Source organism: Amblyraja radiata, chromosome 2 (assembly GCF_010909765.2).
Source record: "Amblyraja radiata isolate CabotCenter1 chromosome 2, sAmbRad1.1.pri, whole genome shotgun sequence".
In the NCBI taxonomy this organism is placed as follows: Eukaryota; Metazoa; Chordata; class Chondrichthyes; order Rajiformes; family Rajidae; genus Amblyraja; species Amblyraja radiata.
This window is the reverse complement of record NC_045957.1, coordinates 13,359,425-13,384,894: the sequence shown is the minus strand read 5'-3', so window position 1 is coordinate 13,384,894 and position 25,470 is coordinate 13,359,425. Positions and strand designations below refer to the sequence as shown.

The 25,470-nt window shown below is 45.3% G+C and overlaps 1 non-coding gene across 1 annotated transcript; it reads right to left on the bottom strand.

Annotated features, from left to right (window-relative positions):
- Positions 1-22,616: 22,616 nt before the first annotated feature.
- Positions 22,617-22,725, bottom strand: LOC116970552. The gene has a single exon (XR_004411180.1). It is a non-coding gene; the product is annotated as a U6 spliceosomal RNA (small nuclear RNA).
- Positions 22,726-25,470: the final 2,745 nt, after the last annotated feature.

Here is a 25,470-nt window from a genome sequence, read left to right as displayed (position 1 = left end):
CTGCGAACCGACCCCGGAGATTCGGAGGCTTACCGCAGGTCTGGTGGACAGTAACACCGGGAGCCCGCGGGTCCCTGCTGGGAAACCGCTTTTCGGAGCTTCGGCAACGGCGACTTCTCCCGCCCGAGTTGCGGGGTTGAAGAGTACCTGGAGCGGGGCTTTACATCATCGCCCGGCGCGGCTTTAAATGGCTGCGGGACTTGTTAGCGCCCGCCGGGGGCTCCAACACCACGACCCGGAGCGTGGCCTTGCATCACCCGGTTCGGCATTAATTACCGCGGGACACTTACCGTCGCCCGCCGGGAGCTTTGACTCTGACATCGGGAAGAGAATGAGGAGTGCAGGGGAGAGATAAGACTTTGCCTTCCATCACAGCGAGGAGGAGATTCACTGTGATGGATGTTTGTGTAAATTGTGTTGTGTCTTGGTTCTTTTTCTTGTGTGTATGACTCCAGAAACCAAATTTCATTTGAACCTCAATGAGGTTCAAATGACAACAAATAAATTGTATTGTATTGTATTGTATTGTATTGTATTGTATTGTATTGTATTGTATTGTATTGTATTGTATTGTATTGTATTGTATTGTTTGCCTTGGTGCTCCGCCCACAAGTAACAACTTGACAACAGTGACAGTTACGAATGACTCAGAAAACACTAAATATTAATAATAATAATAAAACATTAATGATAAAACACCATTGATCAAGCATGTGAGCCAACAAAATACCAGATCAAAGGGAGGCTACAGATTTTTGGCTGTTGAGTAGAACACCTACTTGTGGATAAAAGCTGTTTTTATGTCTGGCTGTGGCAGCTTTGACAATCCGGAGTCACCTTCCAGAGGGAAGTGATTCAAATAGTTTGTGGCCAGGGTGAGAGGGGTCAGAGATGATCTTGCCCGCTCGCTTCCTGGCCCTTGCAGTGTACAGTTCATCAATGGAGGGTAGGTTGCAGCCAATAATCTTCTCTGCTGATCGGACGATTCGCTGCAGCCTCCGGATGTCGTGCTTGGTGGCTGAGCCAAACCAGACCATGATGGAGAAGGTGAGGACAGACTCTACAATGGCCGTGTAGAATTGGACCATCATTGCCTGTGGCAGATTGTGCTTCCTCAGCTGCCGTAGGAAATACATCCTCTGTTGTGTGGAATCAATGGTAGCCCCCCACTTAAGGTCCTTGGAGATGATGGTTCCCAGGAACTTAAAAGACTTCACAGATGTGACTGTGGTGTTGTTGATGGTGAGTGGGGGGAGGGGAGGGGGAGCTCTCCTAAAGTCTACAATCAATTCCACTGTCTTAACAGCATTGAGCTCTAGGTTGTTGCGATGGGACGCCGCCAGCTGTGACACTTCCTGTCTGTAGGCAAATTCCTCCACATCCTGGATCAGTCCAATCAGGGTTGTGTCATCCGCAAACTTGAGAAGCTTGACAAAGCAGAGGACTATGAGTTTTTTTTTCAAATCCAACAACGATAAACCAAAGAAGCTCACACAAATGGAGAAATCTAATTTAGGGAAATATGTGGGTAATATAATTACAAACATTAGGGGTTTCTATGGATATATAAACTGGAAGAAGGCAGTCCGTCCAAACCTACCTGATCTCCCGGTTGTTAAACACTTTAACTCCCCCTCCCATTCCCACACTGACCTTTCTGTCCTAGGCCTCCTCCATTGTCAGAGTGAGACCCAACGCAAATTGGAGGAACAGCATCTCATATTTCGCTTGGGCAGCTTACACCCGAGCGGTTTGAGTATTGACTTCTCTAACTTCAAGTAACCTTTGCTTTCCATCTCTCTCCATCCATCCCCCTTCCTTGTTCTCGGACCGGTCTGTTTGTCCCCCTGATCTCTGTGTGCTTCGTTGTCACCTTCATCGAGCTAACAATGATCTATTCTACATTTTCCTTGAACCTCATCTCCTTTGATGTCTTGTTTTCACATGTCACACTTCCTTATCTCTGTGTCACCCTATCCCCTGACTCTCAGTCTGAAGAAGGGTCTCGACCCGAAACATCACCCGTTCCTTGTATCCAGAGATGTGTCTTGTCCCGGTGGGTTACTCTAGCAATTTGTGTCTATCATCGGTTTTGGATTGAATAGCTCAATGTCCGTTTTGGTAAGAAATACACTTCAATGCAAAGGTAACTGATTATCCATACAATACTAGAGGATAGTCAGCAAATATTAAAGTTATTGGTGCAAAATTATGCAATTGTTCACAATGATTCATTGTGACATGACTAATTATTTGAACTGCGTAGATTCCATGGGCTGTGAGAGTGAACAACTTGGTATTTGGGCCGTGAGATTGAAACATCACCCATTCCTATTCCCCAGAGATGCTGCCTGTACCACTGAGTTACTCCAGCATTTTGTGTCGAAATTAGCAGGTGGTTCAGCGGTAGAGTTGCTGCCTCACAACGCTTGCAGTGCCAGAGACAAGTGTTCGATCCCGACTACGGGTGCTGTCTTTACGGAGTCTGTACGTTGACTCATGCAGGTTTGTAGGTTAATTGGTTTGGTATAAGTGTAAATTTTCCCTAGTGTGTGTATGTAGGTCAGCGTTAGTGTGCGGGGATCGTTGATCGGCGCAGACTTGATGGGCCGAAGGGTAGTTTCCACTATGTATCTCTCAACTAAACTAAACTAAACTAAACTAAAGAAGAGTAGTTGAGTGCAGATAAACCATGAACGCATTGGATATCAGGGCAGGCATGAGAAAAAGTCGGCCGGCCTAATTCTGCTTCTATTTTCTTGTTTTCCTGCTTCAAAGTGAGTGATCCCTGCTGAGGAAGGCATCATTCCAAGATTCAGCAGAAGTTTGGTTACCTAGCCATCCATCTGTCATTGGATAGCAATGATAATGTCATGTTTGACGCAGCACCCTGGGGAACGAGTTGTCCAATTTACATTCACTTGGACTCGCATCCCATCATATTTCCCCTGCATCTTTCCCCTGCACGGGAGACCCGACCTTTTCTTTGTCGGGTCTCCGTTGTCGTTGGGGCTGCAACGTGGAGCGGCCTCCAACAGGAATGACCTGGGGCTCCAGTCGCGGAGCTGTGGATTTACTCACCATCACGGAGCTGGCCAAGTCCGGAGCGGGTGGAGCTGTGGTGGAGCGCTGCTGTGACCCGACACCCGGAGATTCGGAAGCTCCTACCGCAGGTCTGTGGACAGTAATACCGGGAGCCCGCGGGTCCCTGGTGGGAGACCGCTTTTCGGGGCTTCCGCAACGGCGACTCCTCCCGCCCGAGTTGCGGGGTTGAAGTTTACCTGGAGCGGGGCCTACATCACCGCCCCGCGCGGCTTGGAATGGCTGCGGGACTTTGTGAGCGCCCGCCGGGGCTCCAACACCAAGAGCCCGCCGGGGCTCCAACACCAAGACCCGGTGCGTGGCCTTGCATCGCCCGGCGTGGCTTTAATGGCTGCGGGACATTTAACATCGCCCGCCGGGGGCTTTGACTCTGTCTTTGACTCTGACATGGGGGGGAGAGGGGAGTGCAGGGGAGAGATATGTTTAAGTTTTGCCTTCCATCACAGTGAGGAGGACTCATTGTGATGGATGTTTATGTGAATTGAATTGTGTTGGTGTGTGTCTTGGTTCTTTTTTTGTATGGTTGCAGAAACCAAATTTCGTTTGAACCTCATGTGAGGTTCAAATGATAATAAAAGGTATTGTATTGTATTGTATTGTATTGTATTGTATAAGGGAGAAACTGGTAGTTGCAGGTGAGGTGGGAAGATTTGGGTAAGCTGCCCATTAAATGGCCAATTGTTTAGTTTAGTTTAGAGATAACAGCGCGAAAACAAGGCCTTCGGCCCACCGACTCCGCACCGACCAGCGATCCCTGCACACTAACACTATCCTACACACACTAGGGACAATTATTATATTAATAACAAGCCAATTAACTTACAAACTTGTATGTCTTTGGAGTGTAGGAGGAAGCCGAAGTTCTCAGAGAAAACCCACGCAGGTTACGGGGATAACGTACAAACTCTGTACAGACAGCACCCGTAGTCGGGATTGAATCTGGGTCGCTGTGCTACAAGTGCTGTAATGAGTTCATTCAAGAGCTCTCCCGTGTTAAAAAAAATTCAAACTCGTGGTAAGCACGGAGAATGAACGTAGCGGGTACGTCGGAGCGCGGGGAAGTTTCTTAGCAGCTCGTAATGCTAACGGCAGGTACTCGGGAAGACTAGCTAACGGCAGGTAAGCTCGGGAAGACTCGTGAAGATTTTTTAACATGTTGAAAAATGTCCACGAGAGCCCCGAGTACCGGCGAGCGGCCATTATCGTAAATCTCCGAGTTCGAATCAGGGCAAACTCGGAAGAACTCTTTGAATGAACTCGTACTGTGGGACAGGGCTTTAAGGCAGCAACTCTACCACTCCACCACTGTGCTACCCTAATTAACTGCCCTTTGTAGGGTAATTGGCTTTGTAAATTGCCCCTGTAGGATAGGAAAGTGGGATAACAGAAAATAGTGTATGGTTGATCGATGGTTGTCGTGGACCATCAAGGGCGAAGAGCCTGTTTCCACGCTGTGTCTCTAAACTAAATGAAATCTTGATTATCAATTCTTTCCTCATTCTCCCATGTTATTGCTCTTGTACGCTGCCACCTACTCTAACTCTAAATTCTATCTCAGTTGCTTATTCTGTTGGTGTATTTCAGTATCTTTTGTGCACTGCTTCAGATGGCACTACAATCTTTACACCATTCTGCTCTTTTGCATTCATTGTTGTAGTGTCTGTTGTATTTATCTTTAATGTCAACTCTGTAAGCTGCACGCAAACAATGAATTTTACTACACCCTGCTGTGTATGACAATAATATAATCTCAATCTGAATCGAAATCTATCCTTTCTTCTCGAGTTATTGAGCATCCCATCCTTGGCGCCCTCACCACCTCCCTATTTAGCCGAAAACCCTGTTTGTGACAACGTTATTAATAGGCTTCACCAGTGCACTGGTCCCAGCACAGTTCAGGTGAAACCCACTCAAGAACCAGCAAGACAAGGCATAAGGTGCTCAGCGGATGAGACAGTATCTCAGGAGCCTCAGAATTAAAGGCCGCTCTTTTAGAAAGGAGGAGGAACATCTTTAGTCAGAGGGCAGTTAATCTGTGGGACTCATTGCCACAGAAGGCCGTGGAGACCAAGTGAGTGGATATTTTTAAGGCAGAGATAGACAAGTTTTTGATTAGAACGGGTGTCAAGGGTTATGGGGAGACAACAGGAAAATGGGATTAGGGGGCAGAGATCAGACATAATTAAATGGTGACGTACACCCAATGGGCCGAATGGCCTAAACTGCTCCGATAACGTGTGAACTTGTGAGAAAGGTGACTTTTCAGTTTGGTGCCCTTCTTCAGTCTGAAGATAGGTCCTGACCTGAAACGTCGCCTGCCCATATTCTTGTGAGATGCTGTCTGAACTGCTGAGGTACTCCAGCACTCTGTATCTTCTTTTGTAAACCAGCATCTGCAGTTCCTTGTTGCAATCAAGGACCAACAATCTCCTTCTCCACAACTGGGGAACCCATTTCTCTCACTCCAACCTTTGAAACATTCATTTCCCTCTTAATCCTCTTTATCCTCTGCCAATTTGCATGTGGCTCAGTCAATAATATGGAGATAATCACCCTTCTACAACAAATCCTTCTCCAGACCAGAAGATGTCCTTAACCCTTGCATTAGGTGGGGAAAACTAGCCTTTGTGACGCTGTCTTTGCATCAGAGATGCGATTGTCATATAACCTTATAACATATAACAATTACAGCACGGAAACAGGCCATCTCGACCCTTCTAGTCCGTGCCGAACACGTATTCTCCCCTAGTCCCATATACCTGTGCTCAGACCATAACCCTCCATTCCTTTCCCATCCATATAACTATCCAATTTATTTTTAAATGATAAAAACGAACCTGCCTCCACCACCTTCACTGGAAGCTCATTCCACACAGCCACCACTCTCTGAGTAAAGAAGTTCCCCCTCATGTTACCCCTAAACTTCAGTCCCTTAGTTCTCAAGTCATGTCCCCTTGTTTAAATCTTCCCTACTCTCAGTGGGAAAAGCTTATCCACGTCAACTCTGTCTATCCCTCTCATCATTTTAAAGACCTCTATCAAGTCACCCCTTAACCTTCTGCGCTCCAAAGAATAAAGCCCTAACTTGTTCAACCTTTCTCTGTAACTTAGTTGCTGAAACCCAGGCAACATTCTAGTAAATCTCCTCTGTACTCTCTCTATTTTCTTGACATCCTTCCTATAATTAGGCGACCAAAATTGTACACCATACTCCAGAATTGGCCTCACCAATGCCTTGTACAATTTTAACATTAAATCCTAACTTCTATACTCAATGCTCTGATTTATAAAGGCCAGCACACCAAAAGCTTTCTTTACCACCCTATCTACATGAGATTCCACTTTCAGGGAACTGTGCACAGTTATTCCCAGATCCCTCTGTTCACCTGCATTCTTCAATTCCCTACCATTTACCATGTACGTCCTATTATGATTTGTCCTGCCAAGATGTAGCACCTCACACTTATCAGCATTAAACTCCATCTGCCATCTTTCAGCCCACTCTTCCAACTGGCATAAATCTCTCTGTAGACTTTGAAAATCTACTTCATTATCCACAACCCCACCTATCTTAGTATCATCTGCATACTTACTAATCCAATTTACCACACCATCATCCAGATCATTGATGTACATGACAAACAACAGTGGACCCAACACAGATCACTGTGGCACCCCACTAGTCACTGGCCTCCAACCTGACAAACAACCATCCACCATTACTCTCTGGCATCTCCCATTCAGCCACTGTTGAATCCATCTTGCTACTCCACCATTAATACCCAACCATTGAACCTTCTTAACCAACCTTCCATGAGGAACCTTGTCAAAGGCCTTACTGAAGTCCATATATACAACATCCACTGCTTTACCCTCATCAATTTCCCGAGTAACCTCTTCAAAAAATTCAAGAAGATTAGTCAAACATGACCTCCCAGGCACAAATCCATGTTGACTGTTCCTAATCAGACCCTGTTTATCCAGATGCTTATATATATTATCTCTAAGTATCCTTTCCATTAATTTGCCCACCACTGACGTCAAACTAACAGGTTTATAATTGCTAGGTTTACTCTTGGACCCCTTTTTAAACAATGGAACAACATGCGCAGTATGCCAATCCTCCGGCACTATTCCCGTTTCTAACTCTATATGTTGATAGAATGTTGATAGGCTTGTGTACTCTGGAATTTAGAAGGATGAGAGGATATCTTATTGAAACATATAAGATTATTAAGGGATTGGACACTCTGGAGGCAGGAAATATGTTCTCAATGTTGGGGGTGTCCAGAACCAGGGGCCACAGTTTAAGAATAAGGGGCAGGCCATTTAGAATGGTGATGAGGAAGAACTTTTTCACCCAGGGAGTTGTGAATCTGCAGAATTCTTTGCCTTGGAAGGCAGTGGAGGCCAATTCACTGGATGCTTTCAAGAAGGAGTTAGATAGAGCTCTTAAAGATAGTGGAGTCATGGGATATGATGAGAAGGCAGGAATGGGGTACTGATTCTTCCCATACCCTCTTTGCAGCTTAAAACTAACTTGATTTCTCATGGATGATCAACCATGATCACAGTGAATGGCGGTGCTGGCTCAAAGGGCCGAATGGCTTACTCCCGCACCTATTGCTTATTGTCTACTATCAGAGAAGAGTGACTCTTACCATGATAATACTATCATCTCCTTTGACTACCTTTTTTGGAGTCACAGGACCATGCAGCACGGAAACGGACCCCACAGCCCAACATGACCATGACGACTAAGATGCCCCATCCACACTTGTCCCATTTACCCGCAATAGGCCCAAATTCCACAAAAGATTTCCTATCCATCGCACACCTTGGAAATGCTGATATTGTACATTATTTTCCCTTGTTTCTCTTTTCTCTCCTGCACAGGAACACTGTCTTCTCTCCACTCCTGTCCTATGAGCGCACATCCACATGTATAAGTGTGTGTACATGTATATATACACACACACGCTTCTTGAAATACATTTGTGGCACACTTAGATAAAGTGGCAACGTGGGGTGAAGGATGTGGGGGTTATTATCCTTCATGCACTTAAAAGCTACTGTGAAAAATTAGTTCGATACCAGATGGTATACTTTCTTAGTAGCAAAAGCGTGTTGAACAGATGGTCTAACGAGGAGAATTGCTGAAATCCTTTGGAAAGCAATGTATAAATCTATGAAGAAAGGCTACTTTCCAGTTGGTAAGTTACTAGCTAAATGGACTTGTAACGCATGATAAAATACAGTTACCTGAGAGGCTGGCTGATAGCATTGGCTGCAAGGTGACTGGATGTAATGGGTTTTCTCCAACCTTTAGCTTTGTGCTTCCAAACTGGTTCGTCTGAAACCAAGAGATACATCAGAGACTGCAGATGCTGGGAACTTCAGACAAGCAAAAGTGCCGGAGGAACTCAGCGGGTCAGGCGACATCTGGGGAGGTAATGGACAGGCGACGTTTCATGCCGGAATCCTCCCTCAGACTCTAAAGCTGTGTTTTATTCATTCCCAGTGACCTGCGTTATGAGAAGTCAGATCCAATGTCGAGCTCTCCCCTCTGGAATCATAAGGTCATAAGGTCATAAGTGATAGGAGTAGAATTAGGTCAATCGGCCCATGTAGTCTACTCCACCATTCAATCATGGCTGATCGATCTCTCCCTCCTAACCTCATTCTCCTGCCTTCTCCCCATAACCTCTGACACCCGTACTAATCAGGAATCTATTTATCTCTAGGGCGGCACGGTGGCACAGAGGTAGAGTTGATGCCTGACAGCGCTTGCAGTGTCAGAGACCCGGGTTCGATCCCGACTACGGCTTCTGTCTGTATTGAGTTTGTACGTTCTCCCCGTGACCGGCGTGGGTTTCTTCCAAGATATTTGGTTTCCTCCCACACTCCAAAGACGTACAGGTATGTAAGCTAACTGGCTTAGTGTATGTATAAAATTGTCCCTAGTGTGTGTAGGATAGTGTTAATGTGCGGGGATCGCTGGTCAGTGCGGACTCGGTGGGGCGAAGGGCCTGTTTCCGCGCTGTATCTCTAAACTAAACTAAAAAGTAAACTCTGCCTTAAAAATACCCATTGACTGGTATATCCCTTTTTGCGCGGTATTTATTATAGAGCTTTGTTTCTTTTTCTTTTTTTTTCTATGGCCTATTTCTTAACTTTCTTCTCTAATTCTTTGTTTAATGGGTTTTTCTTTTTGATCACTCTTTTACACTAACACGATTCTATCTCTCTTTCTTTACTTTCGTTATTTCTATCTTTCCTTAAAGCTTAAAAAATGAAGGGGTACAATAAATGTAATGAGATATAAGTGGCTTGTACTACTGTAACTTACTGTACTTCTAATAAATAAAAATATTAAAAAAAATATATATATATCCATTGGCCTCCACAGCCTTCTGTGGCAAAGAATTCCACAGATTCACCACCCCCTGACTGAAGAATCCAGTGCCGTGACCGGCAGCATCCGGAGCTCAATTAAACGGTAAATTCTCTAACTTGACTTGAAATCAATGAGCAGAAATTACTTCAGAGGCCTCCTATTCCCTAACATGAGATTTGATCAAATATTAAATGGTAAAGATATTGTACAGATCCTGACACTGGCTCTGCATCTGACAGGAAATATTTATTCTGTTCCTCTGGGACCAGTGCCGAGTGCTTCAGTTTATACGTTCCAGTTATGTCTAACGAGCTTGACCATAAATCGACTGATCGCAACTGGCCTGCAGACTTTAACAAAATCATAAATTCAATAGGCTACAAACCATGAGTGCAATAAAATGTTATGATTTAAATACGAATGGAGGCTTTACATGAGAGCGTAGAATTGGAAGGGGAAGGGGAGAGGGTGAGGGGAGGGGGAGAGGGGAGGGGGTGGGGGGGAGAGGGGAGGCGGTGGGGGGTGGGGGAGAGACGGGAGAATGTATTTCCTTCACGGAAATGCAGATCACTTAGGTTGCCCCTACTGCTCTTTCTTTGTTCATAGTGGCTCTGAACTCCACAGAAATCGCTGTTGGGCAATATATAATGCATTATGGAGTTTTTATCTTTAGCAAAAGGATGTGAAAATGAATCAGATATAAAAGTTATATCCCTACTTTTTAAGTAGACGTATTAACAATTTGCTGAAATCATTGAGAAGACGTTGCTTTTTGTATACTATCCAGAGAATGTATGTACCTGTAGTTTTGCCATCACAAACAGTGGCCAGCAGCATAATCAAGGGTGAGTCGCACCCTGACAACTCCCTCTTTTCCCCTCTCCCATTAGGCAAAAGGTATAGAAGTGCTGGCGGGCACGGTGGCGCAGTGGTAGAGTTGCCGCCATACGGCGAATGCAGCGCCAGTGTTCGATCGCGACTACAGGTGCTTGTCTCTACGGAGTTTGTACATTCTCCCCGTGACCTGCGTGGGTTTACTCTGAGATCTTCGGTTTCTTCCCACACTCCAAAGGCGTACAGGTTTCTAGGTTAATTGGCTTGGTAAATGTAAATATTGTCCCTACTGGGTGTAGGAGAGTGTTATGGCCCTGTCCCACGGTACAAGTTCATTCCAAGAGCTCTCCCGAGTTTGCCCTGATTCAAACTCGGAGATTTACGGTAAAGGCCACTCATCGGTACTCGGGGCTCTAGTGGACATTTTTCAACATGTTGAAAAATCTTCACGAGTCTTCCCGTGCTTACCTGTCATTAGCAAGTCTTCCCGAGTATCCGCCGTTAAGAGACGTCCCCGAGCTCCGACGTACCCGCTACATTCATTCTCCGTGGTTACCATGAGTTTGATTGTTTTTAAACTCGGGAGAGCTCGTGGAATGAACTCGCACCGTGGGACAGGGCCATTAATGTACGTGGATCGCTGGACCTGGTGGGCCGAAGGGCCAGTTTCCGTGCTGTATCTCTAAACTAAACTAAACTAAAAGTGTGAAGCAGGAATAGGGTACAGTGCACCAAAAAAGATAATTGCCTCCACTGAAACCAAGTGCCTTTTCCTGTGCTGCATTTTTAAACAATAAACGCCTGAGCCATTAAGTCTTAACAAAAGACACAACTGTCCCATAAAAGAAAATGAAACGTTTCCTTTCCTCTCGTTTAGTTGATTATCACATTAGAATAATTGGTGCTGTCTTAACTTTAATTGGGAAACAGCTGTTCTCTAATGATACATGCACAGTGCAGTCCTCTTATGACACTTACATAATCAGTCAACATCTGTTTCCTGTGTAGGAAGGAACTGCAGATGCTGGTTTAAACCGAAGATAGACGCAAGATGCTGAAGTAACTCGGCAGGACAGGCAGCAACTCTGGAGAGAAGGAATGGGTGACGTTTAGGGTCGAGACCCTTCTTCAGACTGCTTCCTGTTTTTATTTTTACATTGCCGTTTCGCCCTCTCAATAGCGAGCATTTGAAGTGGGATCGCTTTGGCAATGGTGGGAAACGGTTCGGTCGTTTCGTGGGGATAATTGAACACAACACTTAGAATTCTTTGTTCCAGCCTTGTGTCGCTTGCCTTCAAACCCGATATCCGACTTACATCAAAACCAATGCAGTTCAGTTAAATTATTTGTGTGCTGCATATTTGAATTAAGAACCTTTATCTTACTGAGCAGATTGCTAATATAAAATCCGTTTATCGGGAGGTTAGCTCATACTCCAAGGCTGACTAAAGCAACACATCTGACCACATTGTTGGTATATTTATAAAATCTGTGTGGTAGGACAATTGAAAGTGTTTTCAAGGGAAAAATAATTTCTTTTCATTATGGCTTGCTGGATTAAACCCAGCAACTAATGGTAATAATGAATATTCTGTCACGTTGTATCCTGATAAAAGAACTGCTGAAAGGTAATTAAGGATGCTGCATCTGTTTAACCAACTTGCTCCTATAATCCAGAAGAAAGTCTGCATGCACATTTTGCTATTATCACAGTGATGCACATTGACCCAAACACAAAGCCAAGGGTCGCACACAGTTGTTCAGGACATTTTAGTACGCAGTATCAGTCCTGATTGCTCATAACATCTAAAGAAGGGCCTCGATCGGAAACGTCACCCATTCCTTCTCTCCAGAGATGCTGCCTGTCCTGCTGAGCTACTCCAGCATTCTGTGTTCATCTTCAGTTTAAACCAGCATCTGCAGTTCCTTCCTACACTGCTCATAACATCCGAAGAAACAATGTGGTAATTCATTATAAGAAAAAGGCCGGTAATGCAATTGTAAATATGTTACTGGAGGAAGTTTCAACATGTCCCCACAAAAGACCCATATCAGCTTCAACAATGGGCTGAAGATCGAGGGGTCACAGGTCAGTACTTCACTGTCCTTGCTAACATAAATGTCCAGAAATACAAATACTGCCACAGCAATGTTTATTGAGTTAAATTGTTGACAAATATTTGTGAATTCTATAAAAAGGTATTTAGTTTAAGGAATTAAAAAATGACAATGGCATTCTGCTACATGGCTGTCTTTGAATAGATCAACTTGGAATTTGTGTGATATCAGTGTTTATTACAGTATGATGCAGAGAACGTATCAGTCATTGCTAAGAGTGTGCTGATTCCTTCAGTAGCATTGATGGGAATGGAAGGAGGGTCACAAATGGATGAGCAACAGTCTGAAGAAGGGTCTCGACCCAAAACGTCACCCATTCCCTCGCTCCAGAGATGTTGCCTGTCCTGCTGAGTTACTCCAGCTATTTGTGTCTAACTTCAATATGAACAATAGTCAAAGTGTTCGGAGAGACCGAAAAGACCACAGCAGTAATAGTGAATACAAAGATAAAGTCCAAATTATGTCCCGTGATATCTTCCTGGAAGCCTTTGAGATATCCAGAGCTCTAATGGCCTGGGGGCTCTGTGCCGAACTTTCTGCAGAGGAGCAATGGGATATAATTTAGCATACAGTCGCATTATCCACTCCATAAACCTGTGATTGTTCTACAAAATGGAGATGATTCCGCGAGGAATAACATCAGTTGTTAACTGTTTCAGTGACACATTGATGGAGATCGTCAAAAGATTGCTTCTCTGAATCAGTTAGGTGAGAGAGGGGCAACGAGAAATTCTTCCCTCTTTGGTAGGGTTGAACATTCAATATTGCTTACAGCATCCACCCATCACAATCTTATGTAGCATTGGCTTAAGTAGCACCAGACCGCCACACTCTAGTACCATCAAATCATCCCAATTTATGCACCATCAGACCACCACACTTTATGTATCATCATGGCAACATGACGATAGATTTGGGCGGCCACGGTGGCGCAGCGGTAGAGTTGCTGCCTTACAGCGCCTGTGGCGCCGGACATCCGGGTTCGATCCCAACTACGGGTGCTGTCTGTATGGAGTTTGTACGTTCTCCCCGTGACCTGCGTGGGTTTTCTCTGAGATCTTCGGTTTCCTCCCACAACCCAAATACGTACAGGTATGTAAGTTAATTGTCTAGATGTATTTGTAAAATTGTCCCTAGTGTGTGTGGGATAGTGTTAATGTGCGGGAATCCCTGGTTGCTGCAGACTCGGTGGGTCGAAGGGCCTGTTTCCATTCTGCAGCTCTAAACTAGACTACACCACTACACATTAACATCAGACCATAAGTAATAGGAGCAGAGTTAGTCCATTTGGCCCATCAAGTTTATGTCGCCATTTAATCGTGGCTGATCTATCTCTCCCTCCTAACCCCAATCTGCCGCCTTCTCCCCATAACACCTGCCATGCATGTGTACCATCTGACCACTACACTATGTGTACCATCTGACCACTACACTATGTGTACCATCTGACCACTACACTATGTGTACCAGCAGACCACTACACTATGTGTACCAGCAGACCACTACACTATGTGTACCAGCCAACCACTACACTATGTGTACCAGCAGACCACTACACCATGTGTACCAGCAGACCACTACACCATGTGTACCAGCAGACCACTACACCATGTGTACCAGCAGACCACTACACCATGTGTACCATCTGACCACTACACTATGTGTACCAGCAGACCACTACTCTATGTGTACCAGCCAACCACTACACCACGTGTACCAGCAGACCACTACACTATGTGTACCAGTAGACCACACCACTATGTGTACCAGCAGACCACTACACCATGTGTACCTGCAGACCACTACACCATGTGTACCAGCAGACCACTACATTATGTGTACCAGCAGACCACTACACCATGTGTACCAGCAGACCACTACACCATGTGTACCAGCAGACCACTACATTATGTGTACCAGCAGACCACTACACCATGTGTACCAGCGGACCACTACACCATGTGTACCAGCAGACCACTACACCATGTGTACCAGCAGACCACTACATTATGTGTACCAGCGGACCACCGCACCATGTGTACCAGCCGACCACTTCCAGAAGTGACGGCACTGCCATGCAGCTGCAGCTCGCCTGCAGTCCGTCTGTCTTTTCCTTTTTTTATTTTTATTTAGTCCTGTTAGACGTATGTTTTAGTTTAGTTTTAGTTGTGTATGTGTGGGGGGTGGGGAAAACTTGTTTTAATCTCTTCCTTCAAGAGGATGTGACCTTTTCTTTGTCGTATCTCCGTCTCCATCTCCGTCTGCGCTGAGGCCTAATCGTGGAACTGGCGGCCTCCAACTGGAACCAACCCCGAGGCTCCAGGGGCAGAGCCTGTGGACTCACCATCGCGAGGCTGGCCGACTTCGGGGCTGTGGTGGCGCTGAGGTGGCGGCCCGACTTCGGAGGCTTCGGCCGTGGGCCCAGTGGGCAACAACATCGGGAGCTCGCAAGTCCCAGGTTGGTGACCGATTCTCCAGAGCTCCCGCAATAACAGCTTCGTCCGCTGGACTGGAGGGTGGCAGCTTCGCCCGCCCCGGGCCACGGGGTTTGAACCGGCCCGTTCGTGGAGCTTGGATTCGGACGCGGTGTTTACCATCACCCGGCTGGGGGCCCAACATCGAAAGCCTGGATCGCCTCAACACAGAGGGAGAACAAACAAGGAAGAGATAAGTCTTTAAGACTTTTTGCCTTCCATCACAGTGAGGAGGTGCCTGGAGTCACTGTGATGGATGTTAAACTGTGTTCATTGTAAGTAAGTAAGTAAGTAAGTAAACTTTATTTATATAGCACATTTTTAGTCAACTTGCATTGACCCCAAAGTGCTTCACATAATTTAAATAATAAGTTCCATTGCAAACCATAGAAAAAGGTTTAAAAAAAGAGAATAAAAATGGACACAACATATTACAGAGTTCAACACAAACATCCCCCCACAGCAGAATTAAAACATTTCCACTGTGGCGGAAAGGCACCAGAAAGTTAAGTCCTCTTCCTCTGTGAAACACCCGAGGTCGGGGCCCATCTGTGGCCGTGCAGCCAGTCCGTTGATTTTCAGGGCCCTCTTGCCGTAAAGATGGAACATCGGCGTCGGGTGGAACATTCCTCAGCGGCTTGGAAAAGTCTGGAGCGGCTGTCCCCTCCCCCGGAGGACGGAGACCGCGGCACTCGTAGTCCTCAGGCCGCGCCGGCTGGAGCTCTGACCCCGGCGAACTCGATCCCTGGCTCTGCGGCGCACATAATTGTGTGTTCTGTTACTTTCTTTTCTGTCATGGCTGCAAGGTCGCAAGGCAAGTTTGAATGACAATAAAGGACACTCAACACCATGTGTACCAGCAGACCACTACACTATGTGTACCAGCAGACCACTACACTATGTGTACCAGCAGACCACTACACTATGTGTACCAGCAGACCGCTACACTATGTGTACCAGCAGACCGCTACACTATGTGTACCATCAGGCGACCACACTATGTGTACCATCAAGCCACAACACTATGTGTACCAGCAGACCACGACACCATGTGTACCAACAGACCACTACTTTGTGATCACTACATTAAGATAGACACAAAAAGCTGGAGTAACTAAGCGGGACAGGCAGCATCTCTAGAGAAGAAATGGGTGACTTTTTGGTTTGAGGCCCTTCCAAAACATCACCCATTCCTTCTCTCCAGAGATGCTGCCTGTCCCTCTGAGTTACTCCAGCATTTTGTGTCTATCTGCACTTTATTCCACACCAGATAACCACCTTTTAGTACTACCGTCAGACCACCATACTTCATGTACCATTAGACCACCATACATTATATACCATTAGGAAAGAGCGTTCACGTCGCGCCCCTGCTTTCAACCAATCTTTCCACCACCACGCACAAGAAGCACAATGGGCGACAAGTCAGGTGCCGTTGTATGCAGATGCCGAGAAGTGTGTTCAGCTCCGGCTGAACAACTTCTAATCTTGTCTGTGGACTCAGTACGAAGAGGATTAGACCACCATACTTGATGTACCATTAGACCACCACACTGTTACCATCAGCCACCACACTTTATATACCATCAGATCATCACGCATTGTTCAACACCAGGCCACCACAGTTCATGTTCCATCAGACACCACACTTTATGTACCAAGTGACCACTGCACTTCACATACCATCAGATAATCTCACTTTAATTATCATCAGACCACCACACTTTATGTACCATCAGGCCATGTACCAAGTACGTGCAGCAGGCAGTGAAGAAAGCGAATGGTATGTTAGCATTCAGAGCAAAAGGACTTGAGTATAGGAGCAGGGAGGTTCTACTGCAGTTGTACAGGGTCTTGGTGAGACCACACCCGGAGTATTGCGTACAGTTTTGGTCTCCTAATCTGAGAAAAATACATTCTTGCCATAGAGGGAGTACAGAGAAGGTTCACCAGACTGATTTCTGGGATGTCAGGACTTTCATATGAAGAAAGACTGGATAGACTCGGCTTGTACTCGCTAGAATTTAGAAGACTGAGGGGGGGGATCTTATAGAAACTTACAACATTTTTAAGGGGTTGGACAGGCTAGATGCAGGAAGATTGTTCCCGATGTTGGGGAAGTCCAGAACAAGGGGTCACAGTTTAAGGATAAGGGGGAAATCTTTTAGGACCGAGATGAGAAAAAAAAAATTCACACAGAGAGTGGTGAATCTCTGGAATTCTCTGCCACAGAATGTAGTTGAGGCCAGTTCATTGGCTATATTTAAGAGGGAGTTAGATGTGGCCCTTGTGGCTAAAGGGATCAGGGGGTATGGAGAGAAGGCAGGTACAGGATACTGAGTTGGATGATCAGCCATGATCATATTGACTGGCGGTGGAGGCTCGAAGGGCCGAATGGCCTACTCCTGCACTTAATTTCTATGTTTCTATGTTTCTATGTACCACAAAACCACTGTACTTCACATATTATCAGATCATCCCACTTTATTTGTACCATCAGACACCAGTCTCTATGTACCACCAGTTCACTGTACATCAAGTAGAATCTACCTACTGCATTTTATCATCAAATAGTAAGATTAAACGAGAACTTGCCAGTTTGAAGTTTGATCTGTATTTTATGAGGAGTTACGATGAGGGATTACGTGAAGAGCCCGCTCAGCACACATGCGCGGCATAGTTCAAAGCAGCGGTGTGAAATCACAGATAGACACAGTTATTGAAGTAAACATAGTAAAGAAAAGGAGACATCAGTTTATCATTTTGACAAATATTATTGAGGGTGGGAGCGGAGGGCACGTAATCCCTCATCGTAACTCCTCATAAAATACAGATCAAACTTCAAACTGGTATGTTCTCGTTTAATCTTACTATTTTACTTCGGAGTCACGTGAGTGACTACGTGAAGACTTCAAAGCTCTGTGATTTCAAACTGTGTAACAGGTATTATTTCACGTACTGCCGGTCCTTGAGGGAGGAAGTGTGTTATCGTAATCAACCAATGAATCTGTTTGTAGAAAAACACAATGGTATTTGTTAACAATAACAACAAGAATTAAACTGCTCCCCTGGGCTTAAATTAAATATTTGCAGTCTGTTAAAATCTTTTCTGCAAATAAAACAGGTTTTGCCAACGGCTTATAATAAAATTTCTGAACGGTCTTTCCCCCGACCATCCTGCTGTAGCCAGGATGTGGTCTATAGGCACGTCCATTCTTTTAGCCGTCGATGTGGATGCTGCCCTGGTGGAATGAGATTTGTACATGTTAGTGTTTATCCCAGAAGCTTTTAGCACCTGCTTGAGCCATCTCGCAATGGTTTGGCTCGTCCCCGACCATAAGGTTTTTTATGACTGACCCACAAGGCTTTTCATCTCCCTCGAATATTTTTGGTTGTGTCTATGTAGGATAGTAGGGTCATGGCACATAACCGTGGTTCTGGTGGGCAAGCCCGGAATTCCACGACTGGATTAGGTGTTCCTGGTCTGCTCTGTTTGATCAGTCCCTGGATAACGACAGAGATCTGGTCTGGAGCTGTGAGCATGCTGTCCAGTCGCAATAGGTGTAGTGACTGGACCCTCTGTGCAGATACAAGTGCCATCAACATGAGTGTTTTGAGCATAGATTGTTCCAGGTTGAGGGATCTGGCTGGTGGCTATCCCCTGAGGTATGTCAGGACCACACTGACATCCCATATATGGGTGTACCTTGGTCTAGGGGGTTAGAGTTATAAATACCCTTCATTAGTTTGACCACCAGCGGGTGGGACCCCATGGCCTGTTGTCCTGGAGCTGGTTTTAAATAGACAGGCTGGGCACTTCTAGCTATGTTGATGGCTCTGTAGCTGAGTCCTTCATTGTGGTGAAGGTTCGCCAGGAATTCCAGTACGTTGGTAACTGTAGCGGTTGAGTAGGTGGTCCCTGTATCCAAGCAGTACTTCTCCCATTTTTTGATGCTGGACAAGTGCTGGTTTTTAGTGGATGTTCGGAGGGATGCTGACATGGTGTTGACGGTTTGTTCTGATAATCCCAGTCCCAGAAGTGGTTTGTGCAGAATCTGCAACCCAGGAGTTTGATTTTTTCATGGCACGGGTGTCTTGTGCGCGACACTGGGTGTTAATAACTCTGGGTCACTGGGGAATACCATCGGAGTTTCAACAACCATGTCATGGAGTATTGGGAACCATGGCTGTGTAGGCCAGTCGGGTACTATCAAAATACCTGAAGCAGAGTACATTTGTATTGTGCGTAGTCCCCGACTGATGAGGCAGAAGGGAGGAAATGCATAGAAGAAGAATTTCCCCAATCCAGCGCGAGCGTATCTACCGCTGCTGCCTCAGGGTTTGGTTCCCAAGCGACATACATAGGTACCTGGTGATTTAGCCTTGATGCAAATAATTCGATATCTGGCGTGCCATATTGCTTGATAACTTTTGCAAATGTTTTGGGGTTTAACATCCATTCGATGTTGTCATTAAATTTACGTGACCTGGTGTCTGCCACTGTATTTAGCTTACCTGGCAGATAGGTTGCTGATAGCCAAATATGTCTTTCGACACACCATTGCCAAATTGTGTTGACCAACTTGTCGCATGATACCGATTTTATGCCGCCCATATGGTTAATGTAGGCCACCACCGTAGTATTATCTATTTGTAACCGTACATGCAAGTGATGCATATTTATGCATATGCTTTTAAACCATAAAAGTCACCCAACATCTCTAGATAATTAATGCCCAGTGTAAGTGGTAACGATGATTCTGGGTTAGTCGAATAGTTGGTAGTTCGTTGACCATTAAATTGTTGCATGATTGTGCCAATTCAACTGTTTGTCTCTTGGCAATGTTACAGTCACTGTAGACTGAATTAATTGTGAAGCCCAAGTCCATGATTGTGGATGGCTTCAACTTAGATTTATCTGGATGTAAGGACAATCCCAGGGTTTCGAATAACTGTTTCGTAGCTGATACAGCTAACATAGTCAATTCCATGGTCTTGCCTATTATTTAAGATATCATCAAGATATGCCATGACAATATGTTTTTGTCTTCTGAATATTGCCAGAGCTGGTTTTAGTATCTTGGTGAATAATCTTGGGCTGATGTGATCCATTGGGTAACGCTTTAAACTGCCATTGCTGCCCCATCCAGGTAAATTTCAGGTATCTGCGATGATCCTTGTGAATGGTACTAAATAGTAAACATCTTTAAGATCAATGCTTGCCATGAAGTATCCTTTGGAAATTAGTTGTTTGGCAGTAACAACCGTTTCCATTTTTAAATGTATATACTTAACAAACATATTCAGTGAAGTTAAGTCAATGATGATGCGACATCCACCATCTTTTTTAGGTTTAGTGACGAATATTTGATACGCATTCCAATGGTTCATGTTTTTTTATGATACCCTTTGTAATTAGTCTCACCAGTTCAGCTTGTCCCTCTTGTTTCTTTAACGGAGAGGGAAAATACCCTCTGGGGTGAATGTTGAACTGGTGGCAATTTTTCTAGTATGAATTGTATTTTGTATCCACTAATGCCATTGAGTATATATTGATCACTCGCGATAGACTCCCGTGCTTCTTAAACAGGTGTAATCTCCCCCCTGTTAGTATTAAGCCCCTATTTTCGATATGCTGGTAGGAACCAGACCCACCTACCTCCATGGTTATGGGTATTCTTCTGTTTCCTGCCGGTCCAACGAGTCTTGCATGTTGTCTGACGTGGCGGTGATGTTGGGGGGTGGCGCATTTTCCATGGGGTCCGCTCTGGGCCCTGGTCTAAAGAAGGCTTCCGGGGATAGAATGCGGACCCCGAGCTTTACACCAGTCCCATATGGTAGACGTCGACTGATGGACGCGATGGGGTGCTGCTGCTTAGGAATTATTGTTTTTGGTTTGCTCGTCCCGGGGCCTGCCCTCATGAGACCGAAAGTTTTTTAAGGCCTCTTCCATATCCTTCATATGCTTTGTGAGGTTTTTGCCAAAGAGCAGTGGGTCTGGCTCAGTGGCTGGGGTTTTGCACAACCCTGCAAATTTAGGATTTTATGGCAGGTCTTATGATTTGTTTACGAAGGTTGTGGTCATCTCCGTATTTGTCCACGGAACGAGCAAACGATGTGATGGCTGACGTCAGGAGCCTGAGGATCCGCTGCAGTTTTCTAACGCCTCATTGACCACCTCTCCTGTAGGGCCCTGTTTGAGAGGTGGTTAATGCTGGCCGCTGGTTTGGCCTTTAACGGCCTCCTGCACGTGGGGTTGCCACGTAGCGGTCCACCACACCTAGCAGTTCTTCCTGTTCCTGCACCCCTTGCATACTCCCGACATCTTCTTGACCAGCCCAGTCCTGGTCACCAAAGCTACCCTCGGGTAAGGAGGAAGCAATGGACAGTGCACAAGACACTGTGGAGGGAGTGCCTGAACTCCCCCTGGGAGAGCGCCCCTCACGAAGTGCGTCTCGCTGGAGCTCCTGCTCCAGGAGCCGCTCCAAGCAGCTCATGCAGCTGTCTCCCCTCCCCGTGCGGGTGGAGAAACGTCCGACAAGTCGGAAGCCACCGGCCGGACGCCTCTTCCGTGGCTTTACTTCCAGCCCGCTGCTCAGGCGCTAGCGGGCTGGGCTCGGCACGGTGTCGGGGAATAGCGGAGTGCCCGGTAAGCGGTCCTACCGCCTTGATGCTGCCCCCCCCCCCAGATGGAACGCTCCTCCGTGGAGTCGAGCGGGGGACTGGTTTGTTCAAGAGCCTTTCTTCTCTGCCTGAAAAGCAGAAGGCTCTCCTGTGAAAGAAAACCCGACCTCAGAGCTTACCTGACGGTCCGTTCTTTCACACCGTAGCAGGAGCGCCTGACTCCCGATGCGGCCGCTGTTGCACTGCTGGCGTAATGCCGTGCTTGCGTGCTGAGCGGGTTCTTCACGTAGTCACTGACGTGACTCCGAAGTAAAATCATCCCTTGAGATTGCCCTTGTGCATGTATATACCACCAGCCAACTGCTCGTTTGTAGCTCAGGATATTACACGTTATTTAGTAGCATCAGACTGACACACTTCATACAACAGCTGCCTACAGCACTTCATTTTGCAGCAGCCTGTGGCATTAATACGGGTTAAATCAAACAATGTGAGAAATGCTCAGCAGGTCGAGACTCACCTTTGGGAAGAGAAGTAGAGTTAACACTTCAGGCAGGAGACACTTCGTCAGAACTGAAAAAATCTCCTCCAAACTGAAGCATTAATTCAGTTTCTCTTCCCACCTATGTGGCCTGCTAAGGGTTTCCAGCATTTTCTGTTTTGTATTTACAATAGCATCAGCCTGCCACTTTCCATGCAGCAGAATCATCTTCCCACCCCTCCATTTAACGCAGTAGTGGCAGCCTAACCCACTTACTGGTGTATCGTGGTGCCATAGCTTATATACAAATGTCAGCTGACTCCACTTACTGTTGTATGGTGGTGCCATACTTTGTGTACTAGTGTCAGCCTAGTCCACTTACTATTGTATCATGGTGCCATACCTTGTGTATCAGTGTCACCCTAGTGTACTTAATGTAGTATTGTGGTGCCATACCTTGTGTATCAGTGTCAGCCTAGTGCACTTACTATTGTACCATGGTGCCATACCTTGTGCAACAGTGTCACCCTAGCGCACTTACTGTTCCATCAAGCCTTTGTATTTTTTTTTTTTTTGTTTTTTTTTTTTTTTTTTTTTACGCTTCACGAATTTGTGTGTCATCCTTGCGCAGGGGCCATGCTAATCTTCTCTGTATCGTTCCAATTTTAGTATATGTATCAAGCCTTTGTATGTGCAGTAGTATAACTCTCACCCCATTTACAGATGTATCGATATACCATCGTTTTTGGAGCAGAGTCAGCCTTGTCCATGCACTGTTGTATCATGGTGCCATAGTTTGTGTCGCAGTGTGAGCCGAGTCCACGTACTGTTGCATCGTGGTGCCATACTTTGTGTAACCGCATCAGCAGAGCGTACTTTACGCCCCACACTCAGCTTTTGAAATTATTCCGTCAGATTCAGATTCAGATTCAACTTTAATTGTCATTGTCAGTGTACAGTACAGAGACAACAAAATGCAGTCAGCATGAATGGAATGAATTTTTGAGGTCGGCCAATGGGCTTTTTAACCATCATACTTTGACTAATGAACGATAGAAGATAAGTTCTAGGATTGATGTTTGGAAGTATTTCTACACATAAAGGATATTAGTTTTACCTTCTGTCAAGGTTAGCAGGGGTATGAAATTGAGACTCATTCATAATGTTGTTGTTTTCAAGAGAGATGAGTTATTGGGTCCAAATAGCCTCATTTGAGAAGTACTTATCTTGGTGAGTTATCCAAGCCAACTCCCCCGATGATGTCTCTGCTTCTCGTTGTTTAAACATATTTAACAAATTTGTCAGTTATACAAGTGAGAATGTTCCAATAACAATAACCTCTACTGAGCTGATAAGCTGGATGTATTGGTGTTTCGTTCTGTCCAAGATCAAATCTCTATGTGTTCCAGGTAAAATGCATGGGGCTGAATACATTTTGACTTTGATTCCCACCTAACCTTCATTTATTGAATAATAAGTTCCTAGCGTGGAATATTTTACTCTATTGATACACATGAAGCAATATGAACTAGCTATTAACAGCTTTACTTAAAAGTGTTCTGCATTAACTGCGAATAATCCTTAATACGTAACAGCTCACTGATTCTTGCTTTTGTCTCAGTTATATTGAAGGCTGTGAGGAGAAGATTATCTGCCCACAACCTAATCTATCAATGTCTGCAAGGCAGCAAAGAGCCAATTTTATTATCATAAAACGTGGCATCTTTGTTTCGATTAAAGGTTGTCCAATTTTCAGGTGGCCCTCAATCAAGTAAAAAAAGCAAAAAAAATTAGCATCCCTTTCAGAATTTAGTTTTTATTTAGTTTAGAGATACAGCACTGAAACAGGCACTTCAGCCCACCGAGTCCACACCGACCAGCGATTCTCCACACATTAACACTATTAACAACTATCTTACACACACTAAGGACATTTTACACTTATACCAAGCCAATTAACCGACAAACCTGAACGTCTTTGGAGTGCGGGATGAAACCGAAGATCTCGGAGAAGACCGAAAAAACGGGGAGAACGTACAAACTCCGTACAGACAGCGTCCATGGTCGGGATCGAATCCGGGTCTCCGGCGCTGCAAGCGCTGTAAGGCAGCAACTCTACCGCTGCACCACCGTGCCTCCTTGAATGTTCTGAAGCGTTTCACAGCTAACTATGTTCTTTTGAAGTAGGAAATGCAGCATCCTATTTGTACGCAACAAGCTCCTAATATGACGGTGCCCAGAATATTTGGCATTGCAGCAAATAATTTTTATATGTGCATGTGAATGAAGTGCAATATTTCTATTTTTTAGTCATTTTGCTTCACTTTGGACTTGCAATGGTGTACTTATGAAGGAGAGGTTCCCTTGTGAGGTGAGTGGATTTAGACAGGTTCCTCTGTTGAAGGACTGAATGGTGACTGTGCATGTTCTTACATGTCCCACCACCTTGGGTTTAAGAGCAGATTTAGGGAGGGCAGGATGATGGACAGATAATGATCCAAAGAACCCTATGCAATGCTTATGCCGGTGTGTGTGTGTGTGTGTGTGTGACAGCATCTGTATGTGTGAGTATGTGTTTACGTTTCCATGTGTGTGTGTGTGTGTGTTTACGTGTCTGTGTCTGTGTGTATGTGTGTGTTTATGTGTCCATGTGTGTGTTTATGTGACAGTGTCTTTATGTGTGTGTGTGTTTATTTCAAGAATCAAGTGTGAAGAGTGTTTTATTGCCATATGTCCCAGATAGAACTATGAGATTCTTACTTTCAGCAGTGCAACAGAATATGTAAACATAATACACTGTAAACAATATGATAAATGAGAGAGAAAAAAAAATTCAGTGTGTATATTATTAAAGCTTTATTTCAGACACAGGTCCATATAACACAACAAACAGTACAAAGAATTACAAAGATACATTAAAAAATTGCATATTAGCCTAAAATATATATAAGCTATTGCACCAATGCCGTCTTAGCCTAGAAGTGAATCTATAGCAGCTTTTCAGAGGGCTGACTAGGTATATATACACATACCCACAAGTACACACACACACACACACACACACATATATACATATATATATATATATATATATATATATGCTAGACTAAGTGGGACCCGTTGGGTCCCATGTTCACACGGGAGAGATGGTCCACCAACGCCATATTCCACCTCATTGTGGCCCAAATTGATAATTGGGCTGGCAGCTCAGTCACTCAGGCCTGGTGGGCTGGCAGCTCAGTCACTGTGGGCTGGCAGCTCAGTCACTCAGGCCTGGTGGACTGGCAGCTCAGGCCTGGTTGGCTGGCAGCTGTCACTCAGGCCTGGTGGGCTGGCAGCTCTGGCCTGTGTGCTGGCAGCTCTGGCCTGGTGGGCTGGCAGCTCAGTCACTCAGGCCTGGTGGGCTGGCAGCTCAGTCACTCAGGCCTGGTGGGCTGGCA